Source organism: Sphaerodactylus townsendi, linkage group LG01, assembly GCF_021028975.2.
Source record: "Sphaerodactylus townsendi isolate TG3544 linkage group LG01, MPM_Stown_v2.3, whole genome shotgun sequence".
NCBI lineage: Eukaryota > Metazoa > Chordata > Lepidosauria > Squamata > Sphaerodactylidae > Sphaerodactylus > Sphaerodactylus townsendi.
In genome coordinates this window covers 28,774,362-28,794,127 of record NC_059425.1, presented here as the reverse complement: position 1 = coordinate 28,794,127, position 19,766 = coordinate 28,774,362, and the positions used below count along the sequence as shown (strand labels likewise).

Sequence of the window (19,766 nt, the reverse complement as noted above, 5' to 3'; positions counted from 1 at the left end):
CAACACATGGAGTAGCCGAGAGGGAAGGGCGGAGCAGGCGTTGCCACATGTAAGGTTTCCAACTCTGGGTCAGAAAATGCATGGAGATTTGGGGGTGCCATCATGTAACTGCAATCACCGACCGTTGGGGCCAGTTCCTCCTCTCCCTCGAGCCCCCACTGCACATGAATGGAGCCATCGCTGCCATGCCTGGCGGGCCGGATAAATGCCTTCAGGGGGCCACATTTGGCCCCCGGGCCATAGTTTGGGGACCCCTGGTATGGACCATCCCAGGTTGTTGTTTCCCTACTTTTGGGAACAGATGCTAAACTGGCACTTACGGTAACTTCCCCAATCCCTCTGAGCATAGATAACTATGGCTGGTGGTCTTGGGATGTCCACAATGGGCCCCTTTTCAGTACCCCTAACATAGTTGAGATCATACTCACCACTGATGTAATTATTTTCCTCTGACTCTGTAACCTTGAAGGGCTGGCAACTGACCAGAAGGCCATTTTTTCTGGGGATGAAACGTGCCTTCAGTGCTTTATTTTCCCACTTTCTCTAACCCCCCTCCTTTTTGTTGTTTTAGAACACAATAAACAAAAGACCACAGTGGACAGTCTGTCCTTGGCTTAAAGCCAGCGTGGCCTGTTATTTTTAAACAGGAGCTGATCCTCTCCAGAAAAAGCCACTCTGCACATGCTCAAGGCCGCTCTGCACACCACCACTGTTAGTATTTTGTTAAGTTTGCAGAAGAGCGCAAGGCACTTCAACCAAGGTTCCTTGGGAAGGAGAGGAGTGCAAGGGTGGAATCTCTCGCCCAAATGGATCGAGCCGATCCACGTTCGAGGGCAGACCTGCTATAAGAGGAGGACAGGGCAGGGGCGAGCGTCTGGGCGGGGTCTTGAGGCTGTGGTTGCCATGGGAGCCAGCTCCGTCGCCCGCTCTCTCTCCCGCCCTTTGCGGTTGCTATGGCAGCGGCAAGAGAGGCGGGACTAAGGCCGAGGCCCGACAGGTCCCTGCTCTGGAAGCCTGGTGGGGGGGCGGCGCATGCGCGGGAGGGCCCTCTTCCCCCTCCCGCAGAGCCGGCCCGGTCGGTGCGGACTCGGAGGCCGAAGAGCCGGAGGAGTCTCCGCTGCCGCCGCCGCGGGTAGGAAGAGGCAGGCCGCAGGAGGGAGCCAGCCGCCGTCGCCGCGCCGGCACCGCCGTGAGTGAGGAGGGGGGAAGCCAACCAAACGGAAAATCTGCCCCGTCATCATGACCCCCCCTCCCAATTCCTGGGCATCACTCCCGCTTCTTCTCTCGCCTCAGCGCCACTGCAGGGACGCGGGGGGAGGCGGCGGTTCCCACCTTGAGATGGGGGTGGGGTGGAGGTCGATACACGCGCGTCTTTGGAGCTGCGGGGGTCGGGGGGTCGGTTTCTGCTCATCAGGCCCCGTCCTCGGGGACCGGCCGGGACCAGGGCTTGCATGCCTCCCTCCGCCAACCGGGTGCCCAGGTGGGCCGCGGCAACAGAGCTTGGCAGAGAGGGCACCTGGGCCTGGAATGCGTCGCCTGCCTTTCTCGGGTACCAGGGATGGGCCGCCGCTCCGGAGCCGTCTCCGACCTGGCCGGGATCGCCTGACAGCTCCAAGGCCCAGGAGTGCTGATCGTCACCCCGCTGCCCTCGGACAAAGAGTCCCTCTGGCCCTCCTCCTCGCCCACCCCACCAAGCCCCAGACGTTGAAGGGATCTGGGACTCTGGATGACCCTCTCCTGCCACTCCGCTGGAGCCAGCGGTCCCTCTGAGAAGTCCAAGAGATGGATCTGGCCTCTGTTCCTCATTTCATCCGTTCTGTTCAGAATATGGGATCAAAGTAGATCCAAAGCAGAAAGGACTTGGAGGGAGAGTTAGTCAAGCGCTTGCTGGGAGGCTGCTGAAGGAGTGGGCTCGGGAAACCCTTTGGCTTTTAGAACCGGAGGCATCTTGTTACTAAACTCCTCCTGGACCTTTGGAGGTCATTTGTGTGTAGTACAATGGCACATGCCTCTGTATCTTGAAAGGTGAAGCAGGCACATGGATTCAATGTGTGGTCTTCAGCTCAGACTAGGTTCCTCCCTTGGCCACCCTGTGAAAGTGAGAGTGAACACAGAGTGGTAAGAGGTTAATTAGGAATGGCCTTTTTTGTTTCTTATGCAGCGATTGTCGAGCCAATGCAGTCTAAAAGTTCAGGGAAAGTGCCATGCAAACATGTTCCACTTAAATAGGTTGGTAGGGTGTTGAAAGGAGAAGTGGCTGAGCTTCATCTTTCTTTGAAGTTTAGCTCTCAGCTCTAGCCCTTTGAGGCTTTATAGATTAGCTTCTTTTCAACTTTATGATTCTGTGCATTGAACTCATAGAATGGTGACTGGGTTCTGCATGTAATCCTTTGGATCCATAGTCCAAACCGACATCTATAAATTGAATAATAATAATAATATGTTTGATTTGACTTGCCACCACTTGCCATGATGCTATGGAGGAGGATGGCATCAACCTGTCCGGTGGGAAATTGTGTTCATCAAGGCATTGCTAAATTTGAAAACAGTACAGCTGTGAGAAAGTTGTCTTAGTAGGAGAGGGATGTCTGTTTGTGTCTATTTTTTAAATCTCTTGGGGTGCTGGGTGGGACATTCCTTCATGGAAATGGAGGATGGGTGAGCTAGGTGAATATTAGGTTCTTTCCAACTTGGTGATCCTTTGCATCGGTCACATAAAAAGGTGACCAGATTCTGGAACTATTTGTCACAAATAATGATTCCATGAAATGTCATTCCCTCTCACTTCAGTGGACTGACCCTTTAGGAATCCCTTGCGTAGCAGTGTGAGAGGTGTGAGGAACAGCAGTGTCATTCAGGGAGCCATCTGGGGAGGGGGGGTGAGATGGGGGGCTCTTTCTTTGTAATCTACCAGCCAGTGCAGTGTCTGGATGCCAGTAGGCTGTGTCAGCACTTCCATTATAGGCAGAGTGATGAGCAACTGTTCTGTCAGCAAGTGAAGATTCTTGCGCCGGGAGACTGCTACTTGTGGATTCCATGAGAGAGAGTGTGTGCAAACTCCCTGCCTTATGGCTCCCAAATGCCTCCTCTGGACACTCTGCAGCTGCTGCAGAGAGCAAGAGAAGGTGTGGCTGGGCTTACCAGTGGTAGGATGCAGCTGTCGGAACCTGTTTGGTAAGGCCCAGGGCCTTCAGTATAGCAAACTGAGCTCTTTTTTCCCTCCTCCTTCCCTCCCCCTGCAGCTCTAGGTCTTCTTGTGGTGTCAGCACTCTCTTTGAGCGACAGTCACTTCCATGTGGCTTTCTTTTTTGGTGCATACGTAGCTTTTTGCCAAGTCACAAGAGACACCCAGGTATATCTCATAAAGTTCTGGCCGAGCTTGTGTCTGAACAGCTGAACTGAATGGTACTTGCTGTGATAAGGGGGATGGCAATAAAATGGATTCCCCCCCCCCCATTTATTCTGCAGAATACTTACAATCCAACTTTAAGGGTATCTTGAACATGGCTTTAACTACCTTGCTACCTGTAATGAACACATGTCTTCATACCTTTTGAAAACCTTGTCATATGGGAAATGTGTCTGACAAATGTGCCTAACATAGTTGTGTGAACTGCCCCTAACGCATATATATGCATCTTTTGAGGATGCCTAACTGAATCCATGAAAAGTCTCAGTGGAAAAGCCAAGCTGATGTGTTGTGAATAGTCTACTTGTGACAGCTCATTTACTCATGAAGCCCCCTTGAGTTTCTTTTCAGACTTCTTGCTGCCTCTTGGTTTATAGGCAGATGCTCCCTTTTCCTTCCTGGGACTGCCTTCCTCCTGGAAGTTTTGTCTGACTGTTCAGCAGGGCTTGCCTTAAATGCAGTCTTGATCACCCTCGAACTTGACTGTCATTAATATTTATGAGGCTGCTGGAGAGAATCATTTGTGCTTTTGCTGAGATGTCTTTTCCCCCTAAATGTGCCTTGCCGGAACTGCCTGCCTCTGTAGAGGCTCTTGGCAGGTAGGCATGGGGTGTGGGCCCCTGCTTGGAGGGATCGCATGTAGGGTGTCCTCCTCTCTCAGAAAGTGTGAGAATCAAATCTGTTTTGTGCCACACGATTCCACTGCAGCCAGTGCAGCCTTCAAACAAGTCACTGATGGAAAGGGGGTAAAAGGGTGGAAGGGTGTGTGCTTTTTTGGGGGGTGGGTTGACTGCTTATTCTAGAGCAACGTTTTCTGAGCATGCAAATCAAGCTAACATGGAGAATGGTGAAAGGGACAAGATTTCTGGCGTGGAGGAGAATCAGCAGAGAGAATGAGGTTCAAAGTCATGCAGAGAAAGTCTGAGGAGGCAACTCCAGGCACAGCCTGGGAAAAATATTTTGCACTCTGGGACTGAAAGCCTTGGGGCTTTTTTGGGGAGTCACTGTGAAATTTAAGGAACTATCCTTGCACAGGTCTGTGTAAAATTTTCACAGTTCTTAACTGCCCACTCCCTTGGATTCTTCCAGTTTAGACCTAAGCAAATGCTAATGGATGCCGATATGACCTTCCACAACCTCTCCAGGCAGCTGCTTTTGCTGACCCTTGCCAGATCCTGTTTTTTCTCCCCTCGCCCATTTTTATTATCTTTGAACACACTCAACATATCTGGTGGGTATTGACACATATCTCAGGTGGGTATTGACCGAGGTCTCTTCATTTGTCGCAGGGAAGACTTGCCACTAAATTCCTGATTCCCTAATTGTGCAGGTCTTGTAGGAGGCCCAGATCTGAATCCCTGCTTTGCTGGGGGATCTTGGACAGGCCCCACGCTCTCTGCCTACTCTTCTTCATAGACTCACTCTGGTGATAAAATGGAGAAGAGAAGAATAGCGTAAACTTCTCTGAGAAAGCCAGGGTACAAATGAAAGTAAGCAATTGATAAAGCGGTGAATGCTACACATAATTCCATCCTGTGGCAGAACTGCTGCAGCTCACTTCTCTCCTAGAGAGTTCATGCTTTTTAGGCTTTGTTAGTGTACTGCCCTGGGTTATCACTTGGGTGGGTTCACTTGCTGATTGCCTTGATTGCAGTTAGTGATAAGGCAGAGGGTTATAAGCCTGGAAAAGTTGCTAATGAAGTTTTGAAAGCCACGCTTGCTATTTGACCTGGATAAAAATCAGAAGCAGCAGCACCAGAACTGCCCTAGTTTAATTCTGCTTTATGTGACTGGGACATGCCAGTTTAATTGCAGGTGAGGTGGGGCCCACCTACAACTTGTAATGAGTGCTTGTTCAGTGTTTATGGCATGACAGAGCTGTGGGTTTGGGCTGGATTTAAATAGAGCTTATTGCTTGATGGTTAAAAGGAGCTGCAGCCTTTCTTGCGGAGGGAAGGTTTGTGCCTAGATATCACAATCCTGCAGTTCTGCAACAAAAATCACCACGGAGTTGTGAGAGGACTCTCTTCTGAGAGGTTTGGGGTAGAAGGTAGGCCTTTTTTAGGTTCTAGACAACCAATCAACATTGCTCCTTGAAGAGCACTCTGTGTGTGTGTCCTTTCATGTGCATGTATACATGCTGGGAACAGTCGATAACAGTTGTTTACCTTGGAGTTCTACAGTGACTTAGTGGATAGTTGCATGGTCTGAGTTTAGTTCTTCCTCTCCATGGTTACTTTTATTATGAGTAGTAGAGTTATTTATATATTGCATAATGTTTTAGTCTTTCTATTCTCACACATACACACACCCCACAACTCTGGTTCCTTTTTGCTATATAGTTGGGGGGTGGGGGGAAATAACTGGGCCATCTTGCTCATGGCCATCCTTCAAAAGTCACCGGCTCAAGTGTGGTCCTTGATACACGCACCTAGGGTTGACTTCTGCCATCTCTGCAGAAATATCCTTAGGCAATGGTAACAGTCCTGTGGTGTTCCTCTTGACAAATCAGAAGCTAGAAGTGTTGGGTATGAGGGCCTTTGGGGAACATGGTCTGGGCCACAGCTGCCATGGGGTTTCCAGGATGCATTCCCTTCAGTTATTTGGTTATCATCCTATTACATTCATTATCCTCATGAGGTCCAGCAGACTAGGGTGGGTGGGGAAGGGGACTCATGATTTCCGGCCACACAGAAACCTGAAAATTGACAGAAGGAGCTGTTGGCTCGTAAAGCAGATGTCAGTGTTTCTCATTGTGACCCCTGTCCCCATATTATTCTGCTCCTGACTATCCTTCCCTCATGCCGTTTGAAATAGCAAGCTCGGATTACACCCTGCAGCTGCCAGAGTTAAAACGCACTAGTGAACAATGGCCAGTAAGTGAGTGGAGGGGTAGAAATGAGGAATTCCTCCTCTGCGCTACCTGTTTCCTGCCTGGACCATATCTCAGAGCAGTGATTCTCAGACTGTGATGAAGGTCTCCCTCTCACTCGCTGTTGGGTTGAATTTTTTTCCAACTTTGCCTTCCTGCCTTTGACCCTAGGATGTCTGGATATGCCTGACTTTTACTAGTGCCACATAAACCTGTGACTCAGAGCAGCACAGTAATGTGACAGCAGGGTTTACTATGGAGGCATAACAATGTTTCCCAACCATATGCTTCCTTCAAAGACTGTATAGACAGCGAGGCTGGTGGAGTGAGGCAGCTCTATTAAACTTCCAGATGGAGTGTTCTGAGAAGGGACTGGTGGTACAGAGGTTACATTTGTTGAGGACATACAATTGCTAATTTTGGCACAGTAGAGGCTGGAAACTTCACTTGCTCAGAACTATGACCCTAGGTCTGAGTTGTCCAACTCTGACACTTCAGATGTTCATGGACTGCAGTTCCCACCAGCCAGTTGGCCATGGCAGCAGGGGCTGGTGGGAATTGTAGTCCATGAACATCTGAAGTGCCAGAGTTGGACACTCTTGCCCTAGGTCAGTGGTGGCGAACCTTTGGCACTCCAGATGTTATGGACTACAATTCCCATCAGCCCCTGCCAGTATGGCCAATTGGCCATGCTGGCAGGGGCTGATGGGAATTGTAGTCCATAACATCTGGAGTGCCAAAGGTTCGCCACCACGGCCCTAGGTATTCACAGTTGCCTTTGACACTCTTTATAGCCTGCCCTGAAAGTCCCGATCTCCAGTCCTCAGTGTCTTACTATGATTGCTTGGTGTAGAAAAGATAGTGGGTATGCATTCGCTATGTGTTCCAGAACTGAACCCTTCTAGTTAAAACTGGGTGCACGATAAGCAGTCCTGGATTCAGAGTGTTGCTGTGCCCTGTGATTGAGTGTTTCTCCTCAGAGATGATGGTAGTTGAGAGGTTCTCCGTTTTTAGAGTTGTGGGTGATGAATGATTCAGGGAAATGCTTCAAGAGGAATTGATGCTTTGAAGCTGTGAAGAGGTACCAGAAATACACTGTGTTTATGGGGATTTCAAGGTTAGCCTTGTGACGTCAGCTCAGAAGCTTGTGAATTCACACTTCCATAAATCATAGGATTTAGAGTTTTCATAAGCCCAGAGAACCCCCAAATAAGAATGGCTGACTGGATTTTGCATTGCTTTGTCTATCCTGTCTTTCTGTGTGCCAGGTCTGGGTTTCTTTGTCATGCTGCCTTCTAGCCTGATTCTTAAATTTGGTTGTGCAATAATAGAGCCATGCTCTGAAGAAAGTGCCAGAATCCTGTAAAAATAGCACCTAATGATGTGAGAATTTTCTACCTTACATCAGTATCCTTGGTAAGGATAGAGTCATTGCCTGGGTTAGGAGCAAACATTGTCTGCTCCGACTATTGGTGCTGGCTGTCAATACTGAAAATCTTCCAGTGCAGTCACTTGCAGAGGCACTCCAGTCTAAGCCCATTAAAACCTGTCCTATTAAGTAACTCTGTGTAGGATTGCTCTCTTTGTTAACTTGCTCTCTTTATTTTAAAGTGATCCACCAGCAGCTGTTAACATCTCCTTTGTAAGGAAAAGCACACAAGTTATTTGGTACATTTTTATGCTATCCAGCTTCCATGGAATTCAAGGTGCCATACATGGTTCTTGCTACCTCCATGTTATCTTCACAACAGTCTTGTGAGGTAGATTGCGTGTGAATGGCTGCTCCAAGGTTTTCCAGACAGCTTCCATGGCAGAATAAGGATTCAGGTCTGGTCTCCCCAATCCTAGTCCAAAATCCTAATTGATGTACAACTCTGACACTTCTGTTGTCTTCTTTGAGCCCTCTGGGCATAGTTCAGAGTGCTGCTCTAGACCAGGGGTAGGGAACCTGCGGCTCTCCAGATGTTCAGGAACTACAATTCCCATCAGCCCCTACCAGCATGGCCAATTGGCCATGCTGACAGAGGCTGATGGGAATTGTAGTTCCTGAACATCTGGAGAGCCGCAGGTTCCCTACCCCTGCTCTAGACCTACAAAGCCAAGGGTCAGCACTGTCTGAATCCATTGCTTCTATTATATACCATGTGTCATGAGCCAGCCCTTGGGTACTTAACAATATACAGAGGACTGTGAGGCAGGACCTGACAACATGGTGCAGCCAGAGTTGGCTGTTCCTGAGGAAGACCAGGCAGCAGAGCCAACTCCCTGCCTGATGAGATGCAAGTGAAGGAACCTGCAGATCCTCCTAGGGCCGCGATGGCGAACCTTTGGCACTCCAGATGTTATGGACTACAATTCCCATCAGCCCCTGCCAGCACGGCCAATTGGCCATGCTGGCAGGGGCTGATGGAAATTGTAGTCCATAACATCTGGAGTGCCAAAGGTTCACCACCACTGTCCTAGGGAATCCAGTAATGAGTCAGCTGTGCATAGGAGGCAGAAGCAGAGGCAGCTGCTGCAGAAGCAATGGAGGAGTGCTCGTATTGCAGTAAGATATGGGAAGATAGAAGTTTCTGCATCTGATGAGGATTACCGTAACTCCTTGCAGAATCCCAATCCCTTGGACAAGGCTCTTTATATAAGCCTTGCTGTGAGCTTGCTTCTGCCTGAGTGTAACAAGTGTGTTACTTGTCGCTGCCATGTGCCTGGTTCATCGCTGATCTCCAGCCTGTTTATTGGTTCTCCTGTACCACGACCTTCGGACTATTATCTGACTATGCCTTGCCTGTCACCTACCTTGACCCACTAGACTGTTATCTGAGTACGTTTCGCCTGCTGCCTGTCTTGACCCATTAGACTGTTATCAGACTGTGCTTTGCCTGCCGCCTGTTTGGCCCTGCATTGCCGGACATGACCATGCCCTGCCTGCAGAGGCGTACCTCCCATTGGGCAAAGTGGGCAGCTGCCCTGGGCGCCACCTTGTGGTGGGCGACAAAATTGCAGGTTTGTGAGGGATTTTGTATTTTCAGTGTTTTTCCGTTTTTGGCCTGCAGGGGGCGCAGATTTTAGGCTAGCAGCACCAAAATTTCAGAAGAGGGATTTTTTGGGAGACTCTCCTGATGATGTCACCCAGGTTTGGTGAGGTTTGGTTTAGGGAGTCCAAAGTTATGGACTCCCAAAGGGAGTGCCCCCATCCTCCATTGTTTCCAATGGGAGCTAATAGGAGATGGGGGCTACACCTTTGAGGGTCCTGGCTGCTGGACCCCCTGAACCAAACTTCACTGCAAATCTGGGTGGTATCATCGGTAATGGGTCTCACAAAGAGAAACACTCTGAAATTTTGCAGTTGCTGCCTATCTTCAATAAATTTGCACCCTGACAGCAGGCACCCCCTAAATTTCCCCAGATTCTCTTTTTAGAAATTCGCTCCTTCCCACCAATGCTTGTTTTTTTTTTTCTTTCTTTTTATTCTCTCGAGTGCCTAATAAAGGTTTGTTGTTGTTGTTGTTGTTGTTAAATCTACCCCCTTCATGGATTTCAAGGGAGAATCACCAGGGGAGTCCCCAGTTTAAACACCATTTAAAATGATGCTGTTTGGGGGTGGATTCCAGCATCACTTGTTTAAACCAGGGAGCCCAGATTCTCCTTTTAAATCCACCTTAAAGGGAGAGTCTGGGCCCCCCCCCAGTTTAAATAACATTGAAAGTGATGCTGTTTCCCCCAATTGGGGGGACTGGATACAACACCATAAAATGTTTTCATAGCAGTAATAAAACATTTTGAAAGCATTTTGAAAATGTTTTCCAAATATTATTTCGACTGTGTGGCATGGCCCATTGCTATGTTCAGATTTGTGAGTTGGGGGATGTTCTATAATGTGATGGTGACTTTGAAACGACCTGGTGGAAAAAATTATTGTTTGGTCATGGTGGGGGCTACCCGTGGGGGGGGGGGCATCAAACTCAGGTTTTGCCCAGGGCTCAAGTTTGCCTAGGTACGCCCCTGCCTGCCTGCCAGCAGCATACCACAGCATCCTTACTCAGCATCGTGTATTCTCTTAACAAAGCCTGATATTGTAATGACCATCCCACAGCATTGATGTGCCTGGCTTCTGCACACATCCAAGTCAGAGTCGGACCATCTTCCAGATGCTGGCCAATTCTTGCTGGCTGGGTTCTTTTTTTAAAGATTGGGATTAGGTAGAATTTTGTATATCCATTTATTTTATTCATCTAATAGGCCACCCTTCCCCAAATGGGCTCAGGGGGGCTTACAGTGGAAAATTTGTAACATAATGATAGCAAACCCATAAAATTGATATCATTATAATACAAACTATAATACAAACTATCCTTAGCACCATTTGAACCAAGGGTAAATCTGTCAACCTGCTAAACTCCCACCCAATATCTCTTGTTAGTCACCTCAGAGGAGGAGGAAATGAGAGGGAAGGGAGGTCAGCAAGGTGGAAAACTGTTGCTGTCCTTAGCCATGGGCCTGGAGGAGCAACTCCATCTTACAGACCCTGCGAAATTGTGCTGAATCCCACAGGACCCTGTCTCACTTGACAGAGTGTTTCACTGGGCCAGGACCGAAAGAGCCCCAGTCATGGTTGAGTACAGCCAGACTGTTTTAGGGCCAGGGACCACCAGCAAATTGTTATTTGATGAGTACGGTGCTCTCTGGGGAACAAATGGGAGGAGGTGTTGTCAGCTGGTGGAGAACTGACTGGATGTGGATGTGAGCACGTTATGGAGTCCCTGTAGAGACTCGGGCAGCTGCATTTTGTATCAGCTGAAGTTTCCAGTCTCAAGGGCAGCCCTGTGTAGAGTGAGTTGCAGAGTAAGGATGTCCCATGTATCCCAGAGTCGGCGAGACAGTGAGCCAAGAGGTCATGACCAACTGTGTCGGATGCTGCTGTCGAGTGAAGCAATAGCAGCAGCGCTGATTGCACCAGTCCAGTTGCCTCTGGAGATCGTTCGTGAGAGCAACCAAGGCTGTCTCCACCCTGTGACCATGCCAGAAGCTGGATTGAAATGGACCCAGAACTGATGTGACCTCCAGAAAGTGTTCTGCCACCACCCGTTCAACTACCTGACCCAGGAATGGAAGATGGGACACTGGGTGGTAGTTGGAAAGATCCACTGGATCTAAAGATGACTTCTTCAAGAGCAGCCTTACCACTGCCTCCTTCAGACCCCCGCATAGTCTTAATTTTTAAAATTGTTTTACCAATAGAAAAGATGCAGAGAAAGACAAGAGAAAACGAAATAAACATAAAAGAAAAGAAAAAGAAACTTGGGGGGGGGAGATATGAGAAAAGAAGTGGAGGGGAGAAAACAGCTTCTGAGAGCTGAATAACTCATCCACACTTGCTGCTCCTAGGTCAGTGGTGGCGAACCTTTGGCACTCCAGATGTTATGGACTACAATTCCCATCAGCCCCTTCCAGCATTCCACCAATGGGCCATGCTGGCAGGGGCTGATGGGAATTGTAGTCCAAAACATCTGGAGTGCCAAAGGTTCGCCACCACGGTCCTAGGTCTTTTCAGAACTGGTGGGTCTAATAAAATCCAGCTGGTCCACCCATTGAATTTAAGATCTCCAGGTCTCGGAGAGGCGACAGCTGAGTTTCACTACAAGCCAGCGAGATTGCCTCTTTCAGCAATGTGTGGCAGGGAGCTGTTGGTAGCTCAGATGAGATAGAGCACTGTTTCTGCGGAAGTCCAGACCCCTTGCATATCAAGGACACCGAATCCTGAGCTCCAGAAAACCTGAGCAGCCTGATATATACTAAAGAGCATGTGTGGAAGAACAGAACCCTGTGGAACTCCACAAGACAAATCCCACCCAGTTGATTCTCCCCCTCGGATGGAAACTCTTTGCTTCTGATCAGAGAGAAAAGGGTGAAGCCACCAAAGCAGAGGTGGGATCCAGCAGGTTCTCACCAGTTCCCGAGAGTGGGTTACTAATTATTTGTGTGTGCCGAGAGGGGGTTACTAATTGGGTCCGCTTTCCCATCTTTACACCCTCGCCTCCCCAAGAGGCATCCTGCCTTTGAACGTGAAGGTTCCATATAGCAATTGCGACTAATAATGTCACTCCCTGAACTGGGTTAATCCCTTTCAGGTCCTGCAATTCATTGATTCTCAGCCTTTTGTACCTTTTATCTCACCAGTCTCTATCAAAGAACCTGCGTGTTTCACCATTGCTGTGTTCAGATTTGTGAGTTGGGGCATTTTCTATAATGTGATGATGATTTAGAAATAACCTGGTGCAAAAAAATGTGGTGGGGTGGCTGCCCATGGGGGGTGGGGGGCATCCAACTCAGATTTTGCCCAAGGCTCAGGTTTGCCTAGGTATGCCTCTCCCCCCTTTGCTGAGCGGGGGCTGGAGAGGGAACCTGTTACTAAAATTTTTGGATCCCACCACTGCACCAAAGGGTTCTGCTCTTAACACCAACTCTGGCCTGAAGCCATTGAGGGGATAATGGGAATGTGGGAGAAATCTGAAACACAAAACACATATTTTCTAAATAGTTAAGTTTTTCAACTTTAAGGACATCGTTGCATTGTACCCAGTGCATTTTGAAACTTGATAATTCTATGCCATTTTAAAATTAATTCAGACAATAACTACAGATTTACTCTGTGCTGGAAAGAGGGAGAGAGAGAGCAAGCTTACCCGCAAAGCATATCTGAGAGACAGTCAATAAATGGAGTATGAAATAAGAAACTTTCCTTTATACAGGCAACATAGCAGACTGGAGGGATTGTTAGAGGGTGTGTGTGTGTTTGCTGTCAAGTTACAGCTGACTTATGGAAATCCCATAGGGTTTTCGAGACAAGAGATGTTCAGAGGTAGTTTGCCAAGGTGGTTTGCCATTGCCTTCCTCTGCATGGGATGAGAGAGTTCTGAGAGAACTGTGACTGGCCCAAGGTTACCCAGCAGGCTTCATGTGGAGGAGCAGGGAAACAAATCTGATTCACTAGATAAGAGTCTGCCACTCATGTGGGGGCTGCGGACCACTCCAACAGAGCAACTTCAGCCTGAGGTTCTTTATTAGGAGATTTGTTGTAACTGTCCTGCGTATTGATTCTATTGCACAGTTTTGCGTTTGCCTTTTTAGTATTGGTTAATCAGCTTCTGAGCTCACCATGAAGATGGGAGTTGTGTTTCCAGTGCTACCAGAAAGGACTAAAACAAATACTTCTTGTTTGCCATAAAGGCTAACTTTGGGAGCAGGGTTAGATTATATGGCTCTGAATTAGCTAGGCATGGGATTCTGTCTACGTCTTTTTGCGTGGCCCATCTGGGACCAATCCGAGAACAGAGTAAGCAATTGTTAGGCTCAAAACAGAGCATTTTATTTAACCCCAGAGAAGGCTGCACAACACGAATGCAGTGGTGTATTCTGAGAGCTGCGCTGTTCATAGAAGTCGGCTTTCTGAGCAGTCACTGTCTTCAGATGCCAAACCCAGGAGGTAGGTAGAATAAATACTGGACAAGATGCTAGTCTCCTTCCCCAGACTCATTGATCATTTTTTTATAATGTATTAGGCTTCTTATGCTTCCCTTTCCCAGCTGAAGCTGGGCTTAGGGTGGCTCACATACATAATAATAATACAATATAAATTACATATAAAACGTAGCAAGCAAGTAAAAACAATAACTTTACAACCTCAGTTCCCTTACAATTCCCTTACAAAATCACTTCAGGAACCATTTTCAGATCCCGAATGGCCTAAAATTCCTCTCCCACCCACCACAAACAAGGTAAGCAGGTATGTGGGGGTACGGGAGAGGAGGGGTAGATCGGGAGACCAGCAAGATGAAACAAGAGTCATAGCTGCCTCAACCAAAGGCCTGCTGAAACATCTCTGTTTTGCAGGCCTCCGGAACTGATTGAGAACCTGCAGGGCCGTGGTGTCGGCTGACAGAGAGTTCCACCAGGTTGGAGCCAGGACCAAAATTGCCTTGGCTCTGGTTGAGGCGAGCTGGATATTTTTGATCCCCAGATGATTGGCAGAAGTATAAAGGTAAAATTTGAGTCCTGTAAAGGAGGAGCTGGCAGGCAGCTTTTTTTATTTCTCTTGTTAAAATACATTTACTCTTCACACAGAGATTGTTCTCTGCAACAAATTGCTGCCGCCTGTGAATGCTTCTGTCCTGGGACTTGAATAAGCAGAACTAGGCAGACAATGGGATGGTAGGCCAGAAAGCAAAGCCCTCCCTCTGTCTGGGGCCATAGCAAATGGGCGAAAGGCGTAGAACCTGCTAGCTAGGAAGGTCTGGGCATTGAGTGTGTGCCCAGTGAGCTGAATTGGCAGGCAGCAGGGCTGGGCAAGCGGGTGGGATTCAGCAGGGAGATTAGGCTGAGTTGTACACATAGAGGTGTCATATATAAATCTGGTCCAACACCCCCCACTCCCCCCAAATATGTATATGAAAGCAGAGTATGCCTAGAAAAAAATATTTCAGCCTTCCCAGACATAATTGGACAACTTTGTGGCCAGGGCAGAGATGATCCTGCAGTGTTTTTCATCAAATCCTGTGTCTGAACAGGGGTGAAACACATATCAATGAGGAGGTGGAGTGTATGCAAGAGAGGGGAATGGTCTACATGGAACTGAAGAACTGAGGGAAACCAATTGAGATATTTCTTTTCAAGAGCCAGTGCAGAGCCGAGTGTTTTGAACTCGTGCACTTTAGCACCATCCTCAGATGCTTACATATTCTAAGGCTTCTTTCACCTCTGCTTGTAGTCAGTGTGCGTCTCTAAGCAGTGGTTGCAACCTAAATGTGGCGGCCTGTTTGGATGCTTCCTGGGGCTCCATCAAGTAAGAGTACAAGAGTTGGGGTCGTATTGCTGTGATCACGTTGACATGGCAGTTGATATTCCTTGGGTAGGCTTGGCTTTGTCCATCATCTGTGGAGATTCTAACAATTCCTGGAATCCTTCTCACATAACTCCAGTCGTGCCGGCGGTATGGCGAGAGGCCTCCATCTCTGAAGCATTCTTGTGTGGCCTGCAGGCCCCTCCCTTTAGTTTTACTGTCTTTCAGAACTGAGCCATCTAGCCCTCCTGGCTGCTGGTAGGTAGCTAAAAGCTCTAGTGCCCTGTTCTGTGCCTTTATATGAAGGTTGTGATAAGGTGCTCCACCTCACCTTTCTTCACTCCCCAGTCCCAGCCACTGCATTTCCTTCAGATGTCACCCATCTGGGGCATAGGCAGTGTCCTCGCAGGACTGCAATTCGTGACCCTGATTCCTGTGTCCGGTGCCTTCAGGGGCTCTAATCTCATCTTGAAATGAGATTGGTCATCTAAACTCCCCTGGGATTTAGGTGCCTTATTTAGACTTGCTTGTGGAGGTGTCTTTAAGAGAAGGCAGAGGCAGAAGCAGCTGAAGCAATCGGGCAGCTTCTTTGAACCCGGCAAGGACCAAGGTACAAAGAAAGCCTTCTCCATGCCAGGCTAGGAAGTACCAGTGCCTGCTTATCTCAAAGGTGGTTGGGTGTTGGAAGTTGTGATCTGATTTGCATCTTGACAAGAGTAGGGTGCATTCACCCAGGCAAGGGTGAATGGGAAAGAGGGCTGCTCCAATAGTAGACACTTGGGTGTTTAGCGCAGTCCCTTAATGTGCTTTCTCCCCACCCAAGTAATTGGACAACACTAGGGTGCTGTGGGTTTTCCGGGTTGTATGGCTGTGTTCCAGTAGCATTCTGGTGTTTTTAGAATCAAAGACCAAGGGCATGCTGGGTTCATGGACAATGGACTCCACCCAGACACAGGGTTTGAATTCACGAAGACTGTTGCTGCTTCAGGGAGTGCAAATGTGGATCACTTCCTGGACTGAAAACCCCCACCCGCATTACAATGCAGTCAACCACACCTTTGCATGGCAAGTTCCACCCAAACACTTACTGATTGGTTCCCCACCATGGGACATGGACAATATATACCCCACTAAACATTCCCTTCTCACTGGACACAGTGTAACAGATTTCTCTCTGTGATACACCTCTGGATGCCAGCCACAGATGCAGGCAAAATGTTAGGAACAAGATCTACCAGACCACGGCCACACAGCCCAGAAAACCCACCACAACCAATGCAGGCAGAGTTCCAGCCCTTGAGAGCACAGAAACGTGTATGACTGCAGCTGCCCAGAACAAACAAGCACCAGTCTTGCCTGCCACCTATTGCAGTCTAGCCAGACCCCTTGGAATGAGGGTGCCTCTTGAGTTGTGGGGCTGGATGGTCTCTGTACTGCCCAGAAAATTCCTCAGTCTGTCAAAAGTTAAGTTGCCTTTTTGGGGGATGTTGAAGTGGTGAGAGGGAAGCTCTGACTGGACTCATTTTTTTCTTTCAAGTTGCAGCGGACTGATGGTGACCCCATAGGGGTTTTGAGGCAAGAGACATTCAAAGATGGTTTGCCATTGTCTGCCCCTGAATAGTGGTCCGGGACTTCCTTGATGGTCTGTCATCCAAATACTGACAAGGGTTAACCCTGCTTACCTTTGGAGATCTGATGAAACTGGGCTAGCCTGAGCTAACCAGGTCAGGGTTTTGACACATTCACGGTTTGAAAAGCTTGCTTGCTTGTTTGTTTGTTTATGTTTTACTTCTTTCCCCAGTTGGGACCCAAAGCAACTTATGGCATCTCCCCTCGCCTCCCTGTGATTTCTCCTTCCCAGCTTAGCACACCTCTGTAGGGAGTTGAGTTTAGGGCTATGGAGAAGTGATTACCCACTAGTAGCCTAGCGCGTTCACGCCATGATGAGTTTCTGTGGCAGGATGGGGATTTGAACCTGTGTCTCCCAGATTCTAGTCTGAAATCTAACCACTTTTCCAAACTGGCACTTTGCCTGGCTTTCAGTTAGCATTGAACTTTTTCTCAACTGAAATAAGGGTTAAAATTCTGTCGATAAAGAAGATCTCAAATGGCTCCATTTTAGGTGCCAACTTGGGTTTTTACTCTTCCCCCGCCCCCATACACACACAAATTTTTGCAGAACCAAGGCATAACCATCCTGTTCCTTATAATTGTGGTTGCATCTAGATGATTGGGCTGGGATCCTATACTTTAGCACTGCATCCCAGTTCTATTCTGTGTCCATTTCTATTGTAGAGGCATTTCTGTGCTGCTGTTCATCATTCCTCTGGAGCCAGGGTCTTGCACAAAATCAGTGTTTTCCTAGGGAATGTGCTTCACGGCACAGGATTTCCTATGCAGCAAACAAAGAGAAGTGCATGCAGAACAAACCTATAGGATCCAAGCCACTAAATTTCAGAGGGGAACCTACTATAGAAACGCATGTACTGTGTTAAGAAAGTTTATAGAGCTTTCTTTTCAGGATCGAAGGTGGGTGTGGAGTCCTGCTTTTCTTCAAGGGCTGGATTTGAGCAATACTGATCAGTTGCCCTTTGTGCTAGTCACAAAATTTCATACCCTACTTTTTCAAAGCCAAGCTGAACACCAGGATTTTTCGCTGGCTTGTGTGTCTATTAGAAAACAACTTTTTCCTCTTGGAGGAGTTTTCACTTTGTAAAAAAGTGCACAATGCTCTCCCTGCCCCCCCAAAACACCAAACAAATGTTTAGACCAGACAATTTGGAAACTAACCTATATTGGGACACCTGACTGCACAGTGCGAGCAACAAATCAGTTTTAGAACCAGAGTCGATCATGTCTGGAGGGCCATTTTTTTGAGATGGAGGCTGGCGTTTTGCTGTGAATAAGAAACCACTCCAGAAAGCCAATCAGTTGGAAAGCGTAGAACCAGAGTCAAATTTGTGTGGGAGTAAAGACATAAGAGCTCTGGAAAATGAAGCTGCTCTGCAGCAAACTCCACCCCACCCTACACAGGTACTTGCTTCTGTTTTTATGTACATTTTCATACAGGTTGCAAGGGCTGGGTTGTTTAGCAGGTATTGCTTTCTCTGGCCAATCCTCTTTCTGTGAAATTCCCATTTGGATAACCCCACTCAATGGTTGTCATAATTCCTCCAAGTGTTGGTTGTGCAGAATAAATAACTGTCTCATTAAAGCATGCCCTGTTGCATGGAATGGAGAGTGACTCTATCCACATAATTCTTTATGAGCTTTGAATTCGGCATTGGGCCAGAGCTGTTACCCGAAATGGGGGGAGTCTTTCCCTTTTAGAGTGGGGAATTAGCGAGAGCAGACTCTTGGCTTAGCAGAAGGTTCAGCAAGCTCAGGATCTTGGTTGCCTTTGTTTATAGAAATCAGTTTTTGCAAGAAATTCAACAGGAGAGTGAATAAGGTTTAACTATTTTATAACGGGATAATAGGGGTATACAAGCATACAATATTCAAACCAGCAGAACACACTCACAGTCCTAAGATATAAACAGTGTTGAGTGGATAGGTCTGGAATAGATGATTGAATTGGTGAGTAAGGGTTATAGTTCACCTGATCTTGGAGCAGAGTGGTCCCAGGAACAGAGTTGAGCAGCTGGCGCTTAGCTCTGGCGGAAGAACAATGCATTGTGGAACAGTATTACAGAAAGAGAGGTATTTAGAAATATTGAACAAGGGCTACTGGGAGAGGGAGCCTCTTATAGGGAAAAAGGGACCTTCAGGATTATGTAAAGTAGTCCTCGATCTCCCAGGACAAAGGGGAGTCGAGACTGGCATCAACCTTAATGGCTAGGTCATTAATCTAATGGTTGAGGTATTGAGCCCTTCGGGGATGAGGCAGTCTATAAATTTAATTAATAATAATAATAATAATAATAATAATAATAATAATAATAATAATAATAATAATAATAATAATAATAATAATAATAATAATAATAATAATAATCAGCTTGATGGGCCAAGCTTGGAAATGCCTGAAAGGGGGAAAGGTAGCTGATGGAATTACAGCAATAGAACAATGACAATGTAAATGAGACGGTCATTAGAAAGATTGGTCAGAGGAAGAAGCATTGGGTTAATAGAACACTGGGCAGGAACACTCAGGAGCAAACATATTAACAAGTCCTTTGTCTCTACAGGGGTGTATGATCCAGGACTGGAGATGGGAACGTTCTCCAGAGCAGAGTCATTGTGGTCTCTTAATCCCTTCAGGTGTGGTGTGAGATAGGTGCTTTGCATGGCAGACGTGGGCGAGGGCAAGTCCAAACAAGCTTTTACTGTGTCCTTGTGGGTGCACTGAGCTAATGCAGAGAATGGGCTGCCCATTTTGGCATGGCACTGCTAGGCACTCTAAGGATTGACAGAGTGGGTAGAAGCATCACTGTCTTAAAACACTCCCCCCAATGGGTCAGTCTGGTATCACATTTGCATCTGCAGAGTTTGCACAAGAGCCTGCTAGATTGTGTCTGATGTTAATTTGAGAGCATGCATGAGCTATTTGTATTTTTGTTTTTGTGTAGGCTGGTTTCACATCACTGTGTGTTGCCATTGTTGTTGGCATATCCAGCCCCAGCAGCAAGCCTTGGGACTAGGCTGCA

The 19,766-nt window shown here is 47.6% G+C and overlaps 1 protein-coding gene across 1 annotated transcript in view; it reads left to right on the top strand.

Moving 5' to 3' along the window:
* Nucleotides 1–1,023: 1,023 nt before the first annotated feature.
* MAPRE3 (microtubule associated protein RP/EB family member 3) overlaps nucleotides 1,024–19,766 on the top strand; it is a 52,087-nt gene continuing 33,344 nt past the window's right edge. Inside the window, exon 1 of the mRNA XM_048516136.1 lies at nucleotides 1,024–1,189. The gene's annotated coding sequence lies outside the window, so the exon portion shown is untranslated. The remainder of the gene's footprint in view (nucleotides 1,190–19,766) is intronic.